General features: G+C 39.4%; 1 pseudogene; it reads right to left on the reverse strand.

Moving 5' to 3' along the window:
- Positions 1-2317: 2317 nt before the first annotated feature.
- On the reverse strand, positions 2318-9882 carry LOC102734477 (small ribosomal subunit protein eS21 pseudogene; annotated as a pseudogene).
- Between the last annotated feature and the right edge of the window lie 8250 nt (positions 9883-18132).

Consider the following 18132-nt stretch of genomic DNA (forward strand, 5'->3'; position numbering starts at 1 on the left):
CTTCACTCTCAGTGGCTTCTGGATATGTATTAAAATTTCAGGGCAGCACAGGTTCTCCATGAATCTCTCCCTAAACCCTCAGGGGGAACTAATTACTTTTTCCTCTGTCTTCCTAAAGTAATTAGTATCTGACTCTATCACAGCCATTACAAGGTGTTATAAGTGCCCGGCTTCCACTGAACTTTTGAGTTGCCTAAGTACGTGGATTATGTCTTAGCGATCTCCATATCTTCAGTGCCTTTCATGTAGGTGATGAGAAGGATAAATGCCAGACTCTGATTACAATCCCCAATTATCTACCTGTCTATCTCTATGTGTGTATTTACCGATGGGAGAAGGAAACTGAAGTTCAGAGAGATTAAGTCATTTATTCAAGGTCACACGCATGAAAAGGCAGAGCAAAGAATTCTCACCCAGAAAGTGTGGCTGCCAAGTCCCTACTCTAACGAATCTCACTATCCTGGCCTGGATGGTCAGCATTGGGGCAATCTTCTTTTAAGGCATTAAGCGATTAGGATTGGGAAACAGTGGTGAAGAGGACAAATCCTTTTGATTAGAAATACTAGGAATGTCTGTAGCAAGATGTTTCTGCTGACAATTGGGAGTCATAGGACTCCTCCTTAGAAAGCCAGGGGGAAGGGACAGATTGATGCAAAAACAGTGTTTTGGAAGTGTCAGTACAGAGGTCAAGGATGGACGAGTTTTCACGTTAGTCTCCTTACAGCAGTGTCTGGGGATGATAGCGGTGGTTTTCTCTATCCTCATAGAGTGTTGGTATTTTGACCTGTTCTCTCCTCCAAGGAAATGGCTAAGATGTAGGCTCATTATTTCTAAGGGATTATAAGTAAAAATTATATCTTTATTGTTGTTGTTTATTCATAAAGTAAGCCTACATTCTGCAAATGTCTTTTGCAAATACTTTCAGAGGCTGCCAAAGCTTTGCTCTTGGTCAGTCTTGTGGTTTTACCACATAAAACAGAGGGTAAAAAACACTGAAACCTCTGAGGTGGTCCCAATCCATTTTTTTCTAGCCCTCGTACTGAATTATAAACAGATATCCCAGTCAGACCACACAACAACCCCAATACTGTCTGCTGCTGGTTGCAAATTTAGAAAGGCAGAGAACAAATTTACAGTTCCTATTTTGAATCTATTGTTAAACCCGCAGGAATGTGTAGCTTAAAAGCCCATTTGGTGCCTTGGAGAAGCATGGTGAACAGTTACATTTGACATTACTCATGTCCTTCAGGGAAATGCTCTTGTTCTTGTTGAAGTAAAGTTCCTGGAGGGAACACTTCGCATTATGTATCCTTTCCTACTCACTCTGATTACTTTTCTTGAAGTTCCCTTGGGTTCTTCCAAAGTAGACACAGTCTCTAAATTCCCAGTGATGCTCTTCACTTCTAATACATGTGCTGTTCCAGTCTCATTGCCGTAGTCAGTCCCAGATCTAGAGGGAGGAGCAGATGGAGTGATGCAGGATGCTCCCTGGCAGACTGAAAAAAAAAAAAAATCTAAATGTGTAGATTCAGGTCAAAGCAACTAATTGGTTTCAAGAACTTTAACCTCTCATATGGGTGAATCTCTATACTCATTTTGCTTAGACAACAAGGCAACCTCTTAAAATCAAGTGCTAAGGAAAGTATGCCCCTCTTAACATACTACTCACATGACACTCTGCAGGGACCCTGTAGGAAAATGTCTCAATTTCAGACCCGCAGTTTTGCTCTCTTTTAATTAATTTTTTTCTTTCCTCTTTGTATTTCTTTGTCTCCTTGTTTCTTTTCTCTCTTTCCCCCTCTTTGTCTTTTTCTCTGTCTTGCTTTCTCTGCCAATGCAGGTATTTCCAGTGCTGTCTAATAGAGATTTCTGTGGTGCTGGAAACGTTCCATATTTACATGGTCTAGTGCAGTAGCCACCAGCTATCTGTGGTTACTGAGAACTTGAAATGTAGCTGTTGTGATTGAGGAATGAAACTTTAATTAATTTAAAATAATTTAAGTTTGAATAGTCATTTGTGGCTAATGATCATCCAAATTGGTTAGTGCAGCTTTAGACCAACTGTTATCTCTGACATTATCTGTATCATTCATGTGTTGATGACAAGAGTTGAAAACCTCTTTGGCTACTCTCTTTTTGTAAAATCACTCGTCACTGGGAAAGTTGGTCCAGCTTGTAAAATTTGGTTCGAATCTCTTATAAACTCTTCCCCCCAACTTTAGAGGGCTTTCAGGGGAAGAGAGCACTTAGTATCTTATTTTTTTGAGGGGGGGTTCACTATTTGTGACAAATATCCCACATCTGTGATCCTCTTCAGTCAGAAATTCTTTGAAACGATATGGTAGGTCTTGGTCAGTCAGAGGATGGAGTCATTGGACTCACCATCCTGCGAATGGCCCCACAGTGTAGGTTTTAAACTGGCCGTTGAACCTTGTCAACCTCGGCCATATTCAGCTGGATGGATGCGTGGTCCTTGGCATAGATGATGTGGTTGCTGGTGTTTCTGTGACACAGACAGATCCACGAACTCGCCCACGTTGAGGACACGCCTGCTGCCACCATCCCAAGCACAAGCGCAGAAAGGAAGTGCTGCGTCCCCCCCCACTTAGTATCTTTTTTGAAGACAGAATGCTCCTCCCTGATTGCCTGGAGACCAGATATTCTCCAGCTAGGAATGTGAGGCAATCCGGTGTGATTGCAGGTTCAGATGGGGCTCATTTGCAAGGTGTGGGAGCAGGTGTGTTTGAAAATTACACGAAGGAAGGCAGAGGTCAGCAACCTCTTTGGCCATCTGCAGGAAGAAACAATGTTGGTACGAGGGTCTTGAGCCAGAGAGGCATAAGAGAGGGTGAAGGCGTTGAGAAAAAAGAAAAGACAAAAGACGTAGTGGGGACGAGGAAGGATGAGAACAATTAAAGGACACATGTTAAGAATGGGACTGTTACTCACAGCAATCTTAGTTCCAACTCTGCCTCTGGTCATCCCCTCCGAGGAAGCCAGGCCCTCTTACCAGAAAACCTGTGCTTGAATCAGCCACAGATGCATGGGGCACAGGCTTAGGGGCAACTAGGAAGGCTGGGGCATGGGGGGAGTCAGTTAATTCTATGTACACTCTTAGAGTCTCGCTGAATTTCACTCCAAGTGGGTTTAAAATGGCACCCAACATCGACTGGCTACTATCTTCTGTCCCTCTTTTTATTCTCCTTTTCCCTTTATTTCAGATTACTATTTTTTTTTTAGCTTGACAAACATGACCTCAGTGCCTAGTGACCCTTTTGGTTTTGGTAGGTATCTGTCTTGATTAGCAAAAGGGAAATAGGAAATGACATTTTAAGACCAAGACACTAATAAAAGTAAAGACATTTCTTGTAAGCCTAAAATTCTGCTAAATCACAGATTTTTTTTCTTGAGCAGTTTGCTTACAATCCTGGAACGATGTTTCTCATATCTGGGAAATCTATTTTACATTGACTTCTTGTATTTGCTACATTTTATATTGACTGGCTTTGCTGTATTTTAAATGTATTTGTGTCTAGACTTGTGGGACTTTAGCTCCAGCCAATTTCTACATTATTAAGAGGGTTATTTTGAGTGGCCCCTGTGAATAAACCTAATTTTCCCCTCTGATTAGTGCTTAATTTGAAATTGTTTGTGCAATGATGAAATCTTTCTTGAGTTTCACTTCCAGATTCCAGTTTCCATTCCCAGAGGTTGCTTTTGATTACATAAATGCTTTCAGGGTGATTATGTGGGCAAAATTGTATATTAGGTAGTTTTGGTGCTTTTTATAAGAAATTGTGTTGTTTAGAAAGAAGGACTGTGAGTTAGGTTTTGAGGTTTTAGGTACTTTACAATTACATGATCACTACCTCTATTCAAGGCAAAAATATACCCTGCATCTGCAACCCTGCATAATTTTGTCACCCACCCTTTGATTGAAAAGTCACTTCTTTTTAAGATTCCACATTCCACAGCAGGAAGATTTTTCTAGATCTATACATCAGGCTTTTCAGTGTGTATATAGTCTCCTGTATCTCTCATTTTTCTCCTATCTTCAGTTTTTCTAATAAATATCTTGAGGGACAAAAAATAAGATATTCATGCTAATCCCCCAAACTGAGGCTAGAAATCAGAACACATGACTTCTTTATTAGCCAATATTGGCACCTATGAATCTCTGTACATATACTCTCTGACCCCTGGCCATATAACTTGGTAACTGCCTCACAGATTCACAGCTGGAGAGGAATTTTGCCCCTGAATGAGTACCTTGACTCTTAACCTTACCTAATTTAGATGATAGCAAGTGACCTTTGGACTTAGAGTTGATGTTGGAACAGGTTAAGATTTTAAGGGATGTTGGGGTGGGGTGATTATAGTTTGATGTGAGAAGGACATGGAGAGTCAAGGGCAGGGTTATGAGTTGAACTGTGTCCACCTCAAATCACTATGTTAAAGTCCTAACCTCCAGGACTTCTGAACATGACCTTATCTGGAGATAAGAGTCTTTACAGAAGTAATCAAGCTAAAATAAGGTCGCCAGGGTTGGCCTTACTCCCATATGGCAGTGTCCTTATAAAAAAGGAAAAATTTGGGCACAGAGACATGCCCAGGGGCAGACAATGTGAAGACACAGAGGGAACACTATGTGAACATGAAGGTAAATATCTACAAGCCAAAGAGAGAGGCCTAGAACAGATCCTTCCCTCACAGTGCTCAGAAGGAACCAACCCTTCCAACACCCCTTGATGTTGCACTTGAAGCCTTTAGGACTGTGAGGCAAGAAATTTCTGTTGTTCAAGCCATGCAGTTTGTGGTACATTATACAGTCACATACAGCAAACTAACATAGGCGGCCAGGCTGGACTGAACTGGATCATGGAACAGACAAATGGCCTATAAGACCTAGTCATTGCTATATTTTCTACATATACACATCCAGCTTGCTAGAATATAGTTTTCTGTGTCCTTCTTTTTCATTATCTTCCATTTTTTATAATTTCTCTAATTCTCTAGAAATCTCAAAGAATTATCGACCGCCAGTCCAAGGATTACACCCACAAACTTTCAGTAATATAAGATGTTATTCTAATATCCAGAGATGGTGAAAGTTATTTTTTTCTACTAGTACTTTTACTACTACTACTATCAGCTAGCATTCATTGACCACCTGTCTTGTTTCAGGTAACATATTAAGATATTATCTTCTTTAACCATGATCACATTATAGGCATGAAGTAGTAGCCATCATTGTTTGCTTCATTTCGGAAAGGAAAGCACGGAGGCCAGAGGGTTTGACAATTTGGCTCACCCGGCTCGTTAGTGACAGAGCTGAAAATCCTACACCTGTATGGTCTTCATCATGTCTCTACTCAGAGACCCAAATTCTGAGATTGAGAAAAAAGAATAATCAGAGTAAGATTTAAGCAGGGAGGCTACAGAGAATAAATCACTTTTGTTTCTTAAAGGATGCTTGGAAGGTATCCTTTAAGAAACAAGTCACGTGACTTTAAGCATTTCTAATTTTTCCCACTGAAGACTTTTCCAATAGCAAAATCTAACATGGGTAGTCATTGCATCAATTCACATTTTAAGCCACAAACAGACCAGAAAGTCTTGCTGCATCAGCTCAAAGGAACATTCTTCTGTAATCAATTAAAATCATTGCACTTGATTATTCCATTCCTGCCAAGAAACAATTTAAAAAGCCCGTTCACAACAATTTGTTTTACAATTTCCAGGACCACTAAAATAACCTCCTGAGGACCTGGAACTTTAAAAGAGTCTTCCAGCGTTGCCTAAGGACAGTATGGCAGTAGAACAAACAAACGTAAGCCTACTTAGATCTTAATGACATCCATGTGAAGTCTACATTCTTTGTTCATCAAACTTCAGTTTGTAAGTTATAGACGTTGTCATGGGACATGGCTTTTACTGTAAATAAACAAAGGACTTTGGTGACCAGAGAACTGGGTTACTACTGTAGTTCCACCATGCCCTTGCTGTGTGTACCTTAACAAGTTATCATTCTTCACTGAATGTCCGTGACCTAATCTTTAAATGGAAAGAGCAATGCTTACCTCACAGGCTGTGAGAGTCAAATAGAATAGTGAGCACAGAGCATCTGGCACATGACTGAGACCATCAATTCTTACTTCCATCCACCTTTTCTTCCCTCTTGTTCTCTCAGGTGCCCAGCATGTTTCTCTGCCCTTATGTCAGCTTGCCAAGGGCTGACCTGCTGAACCATGGTAACTAAACAAGTTGACTAAAGCTTGAGTCAGACTCCTTATAAGGCCAATTTCTAGTGTATGTTTTGCTGAGGGGGAAGTGAAGAATACATAGGTCATGTAGTATCCAGCCTCCACCTGCACAACAGTGGTTAGGAAATCTCAGGGGAGACAAATTTTGCTTTTTTCTCCCCACCCCCATTTTTCCCATTTAAAGACATGTATTTATCCCCATAGTTTCCATTTGAGTGTGTGTACAGGCATGTGTATGTGTGTGTATTAAGTTTACCTTCTGTAGCTATTTCCTTTCCATGGCCTTGGCTTTAGTTTTGAGTCTCTGATCTGATCTTCCTTCTGGATGGACCCTGGTCTACACCTCACTTTTTTTAGTCAGTTAAAATTCTCTAGGCCATCAAGAATCGGCAGATGCCTGAGGGCAAAAGCCTGCTTCCGTGTTTTCACTCCTCTGTGGATTCTCCCTCTCAGATTTCTGGTATCTAAGCATTTCTTTTAACTTTCTGGCATCAAATTAATGCATTTCAAAACACTTTATATATAAAAATGTTTTTCTTCCACATTTTCTAGCTACTCTCTACCATCTTCCATATTTTTGGGAATAGAAATCCCAGTCTCAGAGATTATTTCCAACTCTTTCTAAATAAAATGCCAAGGAAATCTTCTGTTTCAGGCTGCTCAGACTGCCATAACAAAATACCGTAGGCTGGATGGCTAAATAACAGAAAATGATTTTCTCACAAATCTGGAGGCTGGAAGTCTGAGATCAAGGTACCAACATGGTTGGCTTCTGATGAGATCTCCCTTTGAGCTGCATATGGTGCCTTCTCACTATGTGCTCACATGATCTCTTTGTGGGAACATGGGAGGCAAGGAGTGGGAGGAGTGAGAGAGAGAGAGAGAGTGGAGAGAGCACAAACTTTTGGTATCTCTTCTATAAGGGCACTATCCCATCATGAGGGCCCCAGCCCAATGGTTTCATCTAACCCTAATTGCCCCCCAAAACCCCCATTGTTACAGGGTTCTTGTCTTGAAGAGTCAAAGAATGAATCTCGTGGACACAGAGAGGTGAGATGATAGTTTATTAAGTGAAGGTGAAAACAGAAAGAAGAAAAAAGCTCTCTAGAGTGAGAGGGGTCCCGAATGGGTTGCCACTGTGGGCTTTCATTGGCAGTCTTTTATTGAGAACTGACTAGGAAGCTGGTGGCCTTGAAATTCTCCTGCCATCTTGGTCTGAGCAAGGACTATTGATAACATCCTTCATGGTTTACTTCTTCTTTGAGGTCTGGTCATTTTCTGTGGTGACGATGTAATTGCCATTAAAAAAAAAAAAATACCCAGGGCAGAGTAGTCTGGTTTGTTCCTTTATCTCTTGTTCTGCTCTGTCTCAGCATCTCTGCCTGCCAGGAATAGTTCCAGAGCCTAGTCAGGGGCCTCCTATCTCTCCCTGCCTATACCTTAACCCTTTCCCTACTCACTATCTCAAAGTACCATTACACTGGGGGTTAGGTCTTCAACAAATAAATTTGGAGAGTGGGAGACACAAATATTCAGTCCATAAAATCCTCTTTCTGAGCCTGAAATAATTGCTTCGTGCTATAGGTATCACACAGACCTATCTGATCTTCAAGTCCATCACCTTTAATATGAGGAGAATCCAACTTAAAGCATTGTTGTAAAATTACCCAATACTATACTGGGTACAAAACAAGGTTCAAAATGCCCAGCACAGCAGGAACTTAACAGACAGTCTTCCCCCTTTTCCTTTGCCTCCACTCCCTCTGTCCCCGGAGTGACTGGATGCAGCTGACTGGTGTATGATGGCCATCTCCAGTGTCAGTCCAGTGATGCCGGAAGTGGTACAGCTGTGGTCCTGCTTACGTCATGCTGTCAAGACTTTCCAGCCTTTGTGTCACCAGAAAGGGATAGAGTAGAGGACGATAGCATGAAGTGAAGGCAATTACAAATTTTTATGGAGGAAACAGGCAAAACCAAAACCAAACAAAAACAAAGATGACACCTGGATACTTTCTTTTCAAACTCACAATGGAGCCCAAAGTTGTAAGCCATCCAGATAGTGAGCTCGCTAAAACAGAAATTAATCACCTATTTGTATTATAGTTTGAGGATTTAAAGATCTTTGGGGAAGATGTTGAAAAACCTCACTCCAATTAACCTTACCCTATTAAGTATGCCCTGCCACAGATCAGAAGCCAAAGAATGGATTTCAAGGGTGAAAGAGCAACACCTAGCCTCTTTGGCCATTTCCCCAGAAGGGAAGAACCTCTGGAGGGAAAAGCAAGCAGCTTTAACAGATAGGACTGATCGACGTGCATCTGGGATACAATATAAATCTTCTCAGAAAGGGTTGAAATGGGACAACCTTCTGATTTAATTTTAAGGGCTATTTTGAACTGTGTGACCTTTTTCTGAATTTGATCTAATAACAAAAACGGATTATCACGTGATATCACATGTCAGTGTGTATGGTCTTGGCCGAAATGCTGACCTAGACCATTTAGAATCCATTTCTTCTCTCTGATACTCTTTTTCACCTTGCATACAAAGCAGGGGGAAAAAAGAAAATGGTATTTAGTATTTCTTCTTGGGGACAGTCATCAAGTAAAAAGGTTGGTGATTCTGGTGGAACCTCTGAGAATTAAGAGATTTTAACAGCCTTAAAATACTACCAAGAAGTACTATTTTAAAATGTCTCTGTGACCTTTCTGGTTAAATTGGAAATGAAAAATAAGACACAAGCACATTTTTTCTTATTCAAGAGATGTGGAAAACCCTCATTAACAGACCAAGAAAATGGGGAAGAAGGAAAGAAGAGAGATGAGAGAAAATGGGAACAGATGCTACAAGACCACGTTTATACTCAAATTTTTATTTTGTGTGCAATTTGTGGAACACCCCTAAAAGTTTCACTCTGCCTCCTAGGACTCTTTCCCAGATGCTGATCCTCTTTCTTTTATTCTTTAAATTTTAATACTAAACTATATCTTTTGCCAAAATTATTACTGGGAAAGAAAATTAAAGGATTTGGCCTCTGTCTCAATCTCCCATTTTAGTGCTAGCTTCCTAGCTGAGATTGTGAATACAGAAATCTATAGAATTTGTAGTTAATCACAAACATAATCACTCCCAGTGGGTGGTACATGCCTCATTCCAGGTTTCTGGCTCCTAGGAAGGATGTTATCACCCCTACTGTCTTTGAAACTTCCCATGGGTTTGACCAGGTCATAATACATACACACATTTATATGTGTGTGTGTGGGGGGGTGCGCATGTGTGCGTGGTAGGATTAGGTAGAACTAGGCAAACAATCATCTTGATTTATTTGGCTCCCCTGGTAATAAATTTGGGTGTTTATTGGGTGCAAAGCAGTTACTCCATTTTCATTTATTACAAATAAATATTTTAAAAAGCAATGGTATTATCATGGAGCTAAATGGATTTTACAAACATGATGGAAAAGAATAGCAGTAGAACAGGTCTGCTTAAGAGAGCAAAAGAAGTTGCAAAATGGCCAGCAGGTGTTAAGGAGTACAGAAATAGTAAGGAAGGGAATAGCTCAACCTGGCAATGAGGGATATGGGCATATACCTCGTTCAAACTGCAACTGATTTTCCATCTAAACGGCTGCTTTAGCTTACTTGGTGTGTGGATGGAAATGCTGATAAGGCCAAATGACTGCCCACGCTCATAAAAGTTTTATAGAAAAACCAATATTAATAAAGGTCTCTGAAAATAGAAATTAGCCTGCTTATGTGCAAGTTGATCAGTACAGAGAGGTGTATATACAGCATGTCCCCTCTTCTGAAATTACTTTAAAATTTTTTCCTTCTTATTGTAATCCTGCAGAGTAGATGGAAAGAGAGAGTGTGGAAAACGAGTGACACCATGGAAAAGAAGCCCAGTAATATTCTCCCACAAATGAAGTGGAATTATTCTTAGGCTCTTTTTAGAATTCACCAACATTTCTTTTGTAAGAATATATTATGCCCTCAAGTTTGTTTTTATTTATAAATGCCTCTGACAATAGTTATTCAAGTCCACATTTCTGATACTGTTCTGTCCTGCATTAGCGGGAGGGTGTGGGGTGGCCCGTGTATTTGACAGTGGCACGTAAAAACACTCTGAGGGAGGAAAGGGAACTCACAGTTAGTTTACATGCTTCATGATTGGGTACACTCTGCGTTCTTTAAAAAATCAGGAACATTTATAAATACGCATCAGAATGTTTTCTTAAAAGCTACAGTATCAAATCCCCAAAAGTTGATGGAAATAGGGAAGAGGAACACAGAAACAATCATGTATTTACTCAGAAACAAAATGTTTTTCTTTTTGATCTTTAAAACTGTCTGTTGCTTTAAGGAGTATATCACATGTGAAAATATTTGGCTTTATGTTCAGAAGTAATTCATAAAAGGTGGCTTCAAGGTTTGGGTATTCTCTGCCAGAGAGATGTATAGATTTTTTACTAAAACTGTTTAACTTTCACAAAGAATATTGATATGGGAAAGGGTACAACCGTAAGCCTCTTCAGCAGTTTCATATGCATTTCTACTTGAGCTTAATTTTTTTTTTTTTTTTGCAGACAGTGAGGCAAAGCTGGAAGCCATTTTGGAAGTTGTATCTTAAGTTGTAAGAAGGGAAAATACCCAGCTTAGCAGATTTTTTCTTCTCAGCCCTAAACCAAGAAATGCAGCCAAATTTTAGCTTGCTTTCTTTTCTTTCATTTCTACCCTGAAGATATAATTATGGCCCCATGGCCAATGCATGTGCCTCTGGATAACTTACTGTACAGCACAAAGTATAAAATGTCTGGGGTAGTAGAAGCACGGGGCCTTGAGAGGTAGAGAATGTATATCCTACTCATGAAAGCAGCTATGGGATTGGGGGGAAATCATTTCATCATTTGTCTCATTTTACTTTGAAAATGGGGAAGTTATTGTAGAAGAGGTCCCGAATCATTTCCAGCTCTGCCACAGCTGATTCTAGAAATAGAAAAACAGAAGGACATCTGCATTTGTCTCTCAGTCTATTGTGATCCATATAATCCTAAATAGATTATATAGAATATATAGAATAGGAAATTCAGGATTTTTTTTCCTCTCTAATTGTGTTTCCCTAAATATTTTTCATACTCACATTAGCATCTTTTTTAAAACAATTAAATGTATACAGTCCTACAGAATTAAGGCCAAGCAAACTGGTGCTGTCTGCTCTATCACATATGTCAGCTTCCCTTGTGGAAAATAGTAAATGTATAAATTTTTAAAGTTCTTCATTCATTCATTTACTCTCTGAAAGAAGGGAGTTAACAAACAAAGCAGATACCCTGGGGGGAAACTGTCAGAGGCGGAGGTCTGCAAGTACAAAGACAAAAATGGGAGCATGCTTGGTGTATTTGCAGAAAAGTTAGGAGGCAAGCCTGGGAAGGCACGTTTGTGGAGATCAGTTGGTAGAGGGGTGGGAGAGGGCAAGGGCTGGGTCCTCTATGTATTTAGAAGCCATGGTAGATGTTTTGGCTATAAGACGAAGCTATTTTGGTTTCATCACGGAGTCATAAATATGACTTACATCTTAAAGGATTAACTCTAACTACTGTGTCAAGAAGAGATGCTGGGGAGCAAGGGTGGGAATCCAGAAACCAATGATGACAAGACTATTGTTGTTGTGCTTCGAGGAATGGTGGTAGCTTGACCTAGAACTACAGTGATCAAGGTAGCAAAAAATGATGACATTCAGGATATATTTTGAAGGTAAACCCTTCAAAGAGGAGAAAAACCAATCTTAAACTGCTTTAAACTGGAAAATGTCTGAAACTAGGCCTGGGCAGAAACCTGCTGAATGAGCCGTGGGACAGAGGTGCGGAGACAGGGTCATTGTGTGCACTCTTGTCCAAGAGCTCCTTCCTGGTACACATCCCTCTGAGTGGTCCTCAGTCCATTTCTCTTTCCTACAACTCACGCTATTCTTCCCACTTTGGTTGGAATCCCCAAACTCAAAGAGAAAACTGGAAAAATGGAAATATTCCTTGAAATAGTGAAGATGTACTTAGATCGGTATATTCCAGAATAATCAGTCCTTTGATGCAAGGGTAAGAGTTCCCTGGTAATTTGCTGGAGAAGAGGAAATATTGTGTCCTTTTTGAGATTTAGAGTAAATCTTGTTTTATTCTTCTTTATTCTTATTCTACTATTCCTTTAATGGCACCAAGAGGTACTATTAGTAAAGAAACATGGAATTTGTTAAATCTAGTTTTATCCTAAGTTTATAGTCAAAAAGCACTATTTTATGTGCGTCCGTTTATCATCCTAAAGAGGTAGAGTTACATAGAACAGATGCAGAGAAGGTTGAGCTTAGACAATGTTATTGTGTATATAATCTGTATTAAAGATAGTGCTGGTATTGGGGGGTGCCCTGGACATCAACAAATGGTTCTTAGTGAGAAAATTTGCATATTGGTAACAGGAGAGAGTGAATAAACCTTACAATATTGAAATTGACTCATTTTATAACTAAACCATGAAAATGCAAAGTATGCTGTAATAGAGGAACAAAACTAAATGTGGCTTGTATCTTTTGCAAAATATACTGCATTAATTTTGAAGCAATGCATATTTTGAAGTACATTAAAATCAAATTTTTTATTATGCAAATATAGATGCTCCCTAAAATTAATGTAGCTCAATTACATCATTAGATGTCAGAAAGGCATTTGAAAGGGTAGGTTGGAAATAATTCTTTTGAATGTCACATAAATTTTCTTTGCAGCTAATTTCTGAAAAGAGGGAAAAAATTCTCTCTACTCAGGCATAGAATAGAAGCATTAACAATGGAAAGGTCAGTGCATAATGATGCAAGAGAGAAAAGGCCTAAAGTGCCATATTGATGAAATGAAATGGGGAAAGTTATATAGAATATTAATCAATCAATCCTTAATTTAAGACCTTTGGGGAACTTGCTAAAATCTTCTTCACTATTTAATATCAAAGAAATGCTAACCAATATTTTTTTTTCCTGTGAAAGGAAGAAAGCTCAACAACTCTCTGTTTAGACTCGACATTTCTCTTTCCCTTTAACTTCTCTGTATTGCAGGAGGAATTTGACAAACTCTGGTTATCCTAGTAGGTATTAGATAGCCATCTCATTTCCAATATAATTTGCCTCCATTAGCTTAGAAAATCAAGAGTTGATTATATCAACTCCACAAAGGAAAATTATGTATTCATTAAAATTCATGTTTGGAAAGATAGGAGGAAATGGTCACGATAAAATGGTAAATAAAATTGCAGGATATAGAACTTTATGCATAGTATGATCCACAGTTTGTAAAAATAAATCAATGTGCACACATAGGCCAGAAGAAACTGTATGAAGGGGAAAATTGTGGTTATCCTTGGATGATGAAATGCATTTGGAAAATGCATTTTTGTCTGCTTTACTGATTTTACAAGTGTGGTGGTATTTAAGATTTGCAGTGATGTAGCTGGCATTAGCAAGAAGAGTTTTTCTCTTCTTGACCTCATTCTTACTAATTTGCCTATTAACGATTTCCTTGGTCTATTAACTTATATATGTATTTTAAAGGCCAGTAGGAGCTGGAAGGAAAAGAAAAATGAAGAAGCAGAAAAGGTTAAGTTATCATTGTATAGGAGCAAACCTGTAGAAAGATATTTGGAAAGACAATGTATTTGACTGCTGCTGAAACTTCTGCTATTTATATAAAGATTTCATGGGAGGCGGAGTACATTTAGGTAAGGGAAGAGGAAGAAAGTCACACTGATTCGCTGGCTCACTCACTGATTCATTCATTTATTCAACAAACATACATGAGTACCAAATAGATGCCAAGTGCTCGGGAACCACTGATTAATAAGCTATAGTATCTGCCTTCAAGGAACTCATGGTTGAGCACGGGAAGTAGACGAATGAATATGAAGAATATAAGTCATTAATATAAATGCATACCAGATAAATCTGTAACACAATGCATAGAGTCATTCAAGCTGCTTGAGGCTTTCATACATTGGAGCTGAGTCTTGAAGAGTCATTAAGACCTCACAAAATTGATGATGGGAGGGAGGACTTCTGGTAGAGGGTTCAGCATGTAAAAAAAATCTCAAGAATTGTGAAAGAACAGGGAACTCGTAATGGTTTAAAATGTGGCTGGAACTTAGGGGCAGTTGGGAAAGTCTTTGGAAATGACACTGTGGATGGAGATGGGAACCAATGAAGGTTTCCATGGCGTGTTGAGTCACTGGAGTTTATCTTATAAGCAATAGTTCTAGAAAATGCCAGCTAATCTGTAGTGACAGAAAGCCAATTGGCAGTTTACTAGCTATGGGGGGTGGGAGGATGGGAAGTATGGGGGGGATTACCAAAGAGCACATAAGATTTTTGTAGGTGATAAATATATCTGTCATCTTGATTGTGGTGATGTTTTATCAGTGTACACATGTCAAATGTATCGAGTTGTACTCTTTAAACTTGGTCGGTTTATCCTATCTCAATTATACCTCAATAAAGCAATTAAGACAAAACAAACCCAATCCCTCTAAATTTTATAGGCTTTAGGTCTACACCACTCCTCTCCGATCCAGTCCCCATACCCTGGTCATAGCAGATGCTACACAGATTAAAAAAACAAAAACAGAGCTACAGCTCAAATATCACCTTTACCTGGAAGACCTGCCCCACCAAGGAAAGGCTCTCAGGCTCCCTCCTCTGACTTTTCTCTAATCTTTCCCTTCCCTGGGAATTGGGCCTCTAGGTCTCTTCCAGTCTCTCTTCTGAATCTGGGACCTCCTAGAAAGCAAGAACCGCCTTAGACTCATCCTGGTATTCCTTCAGAATTCCTTTCCATGATGTTTCCCCATCTCCACTGACATGATGCCTGGCCTTTCTGATATCACAGGTGAAAAAGCCAGCTAGTGTTCTTTTTTGATGTTTTTCTGACTAGAAGCAGAGAGGATATACATTAATAAGACCAGTATTCCTTTATATAGCTCCTAGGTCACAGTGAGGCCTGGGTACCTGGGATTCCTCTCTATGGGAAAGGGGCATCACGGAGCCAATTTCCATTTTCTCAGAAAGTAGAAAATTTAGTCTCCACAAGCCAAGCAGTGCTGGCATATCTTTGGGGCCTTCTTATTTAGTTTTAACCTGTCTAATCTCATCAACCACTTCCTCCTCCTTGCTCATCCCACCCCAGTCATAAAACCTCATATTTCTCAAACTAACTAAATATTCCCACTCCTCAGAGCCCTTAAACTTTTTGTTTCTTTAGTGTGATGGAAATAGACACACACACACCCTTCCTCTGGGATGTTGACTTATTAGTAATTCCAGACTTTAATTTAAGGATATGAAGTTGGCAGTGAGAGGGGCCTGGAGCAGACACAGGTGCTGTACATCTCAGCATACCTTCTTTTACCTTCTAGAGGTCTTACCGAGAACACCCACGTGCTAGTGAAACTAGTGAACTCTTTTTCAGGCCTGATAATGCAAAGTTCAGTTATCTCTGACCATTACGCTTTGTACATAGTTCTATATCATCATAGAACTTCAACTAACAACCCCTGGATCTATATTTAAAAGAATATTTATAAATGGTGGGCTTTCCTTGTTATTGAACCAAAGTGAACATCAGCAAAGCCTTGGGAGTCCTGAACAAAGCCTGGCCAGTGGCACTCTGAGTCCCTTCCTTCATACCATCAAGGACTCCTTCTAAGGTACATTTTTGAAAAAAGAAAAGATAATGGCGATATCCAATAGGCCTTATTGGTTGAGATGACCCTCCCAGAGCTCTTTTCAAAAGGCTCCCATCACCCATTCCTTTTAGGAGTTCCAACACTGTAAGTCTCTGGGGTTCATTTTACTTGATTCTGTAAGTATGTGTGTGTGTGTGTATGTGTGTAGTGTGTGCAATATTTCGACCACATATATGGAGATGATCGTAGACTCTGTAGAGATGGAAAAGGAGGCAAAGGGATCTGAAAGTAGACCCCAAGTTTATAATATGTTTGCCAAAATATATCCCAACTGTAAACATTCAACTCATAGTCCTAATGAATTGGTCTTAAGTTTTACATATTATATGACCAAAGCCTGTTATACATCATTGTTTTTTTTTTAAGAGTGTGGCTTTGGATTCAGCCTGGGTTTAGTGTATGATAATGCCATTTACTAAAAATTACCTTGGGAGAGGGTATCATACAAACCAAGTGATCTACTCTGCCAAATGAGATCTCACTTGGGTGTATTAAGATACAATGTATAAAGCAGATAGCATAGTGGCTGGAACATGGAGGTGGTGGTTGCTGTGTAATTACTCAGATGTTGCTAAAATATACAATTTCCAAGAATATCCATTGTTCAAACTTACAGTGTTATCTACTTTAAAATACATGCATTATATATTCATATGCACGTATACATACCTATATGTAGTTAAAATATATTTATCATAGTGTTAGAGATAAACTGTTTGGATTGAACCTGGGCTTTGTTGCTTATATTGCTTAACCTCTCTGTCCTTCAGGTTTTTTTTTTTTTTCTTATCTGTAGAATAAAGAGAGTTTTGGTACTTCCAATAAAGCTTATTTGAGGATTAAATAACATCTGGAACTTGATAAAATACAAGTGCTGGTTGTCATTATGATTACTACCACTTTATCAAGTGGTGATGCAGAGAATAAAAAAAGAAAATCAAATGAAAATCAAATTAAAACAATAGTAAAGATTAAAGAGATCAGCAAATACATGCACCTCCTTTACTTTAACCTAATTTCTACAACAGACGTTCCTCTCTTAATGTCAACAGGGAACAGATTTCACAGCCCAGGAGCATAATTACAGAAAACACTAACTCCCGTGGTCACAAAGTTATACTTGGGGCACACTGAGTAACTGCCAATTCAGACCTCGATGGGTGACTGGGGCATATGGTGATAAAGGATCAGTCAAGAGGACCCTGTAATGCTCAATAAATGCCAGCAGCTTTGTGAAATTAAAAATAGAGGTCACCATGCTGCTCCATCAATAAGAAGCAACAAAACCTACTGTAAAACTGGATAAATATGTCTCATTTCTTCTTCTCTCCTTCCTCACCTTTCTTCTGTAAAACTATGTGGAGTGTACATGGAGTACCTAGCATGTGTCAGACAATGCCTTAGGTAGCCGGGGTAAAATAAAAACAGACACACCCCTGCCCTCTGGAGTGCATGGTACCAAGGGATTTTTCCCTCTGGTGCTTTTCTGCGGAGGGTGTTCTCCTGTAAGCTGAATGCTCCCAGGACTTCAAACTTTACAACATACAAAGTTCTTTCTGTTCTTGGTAACATGGCAGTCATTTATTCTTTCTGTAGATTCAGATCTCTTATTCTTGGGGCTGCCTGCCTCTCGGAAGTTCTACTTTCCCAAGATTTTCCACCATATGGTCAGACAGGAGAAGAGATTACATTCCCCCCAGTCACTTTGGCTTTCTTCTGTTAAAGGCTTTGGTAGGAATTTTTGACTAAGGTCGGATTTGGGAATTGTCTCTATGCCAATGCTCCATTTTCTTCTTGTCTCCAGGTACATGGAATTGGCTATCTGTGAAAATAAAGCCATAAAGGTCAACAAATTAATTCTTCGGTTAAAGGAACCAATATTTTTTGTTAATTTTAGCCAAGGCACTTCTATTTGAAAAATGGTGGTGTACCAATTGAAATTTCTCTTGCTTTTCTGTCTCTTTTTTGAGAAGTCAGTTATAGATCATCAGTGGTGGAGAAACAGTAAGAAAAAGAGTTGCAATGCTTCCTGGAGTAAGGGACAATACCGACACATTATAACATACTCCCGGATGGGTTAAAGAGTGAACATCTTTTGAGTG

The sequence above is a fragment of the Leptonychotes weddellii genome, chromosome 9, assembly GCF_054177405.1.
Source record: "Leptonychotes weddellii isolate Sample4059 chromosome 9, ASM5417740v2, whole genome shotgun sequence".
Lineage (NCBI taxonomy): Eukaryota > Metazoa > Chordata > Mammalia > Carnivora > Phocidae > Leptonychotes > Leptonychotes weddellii.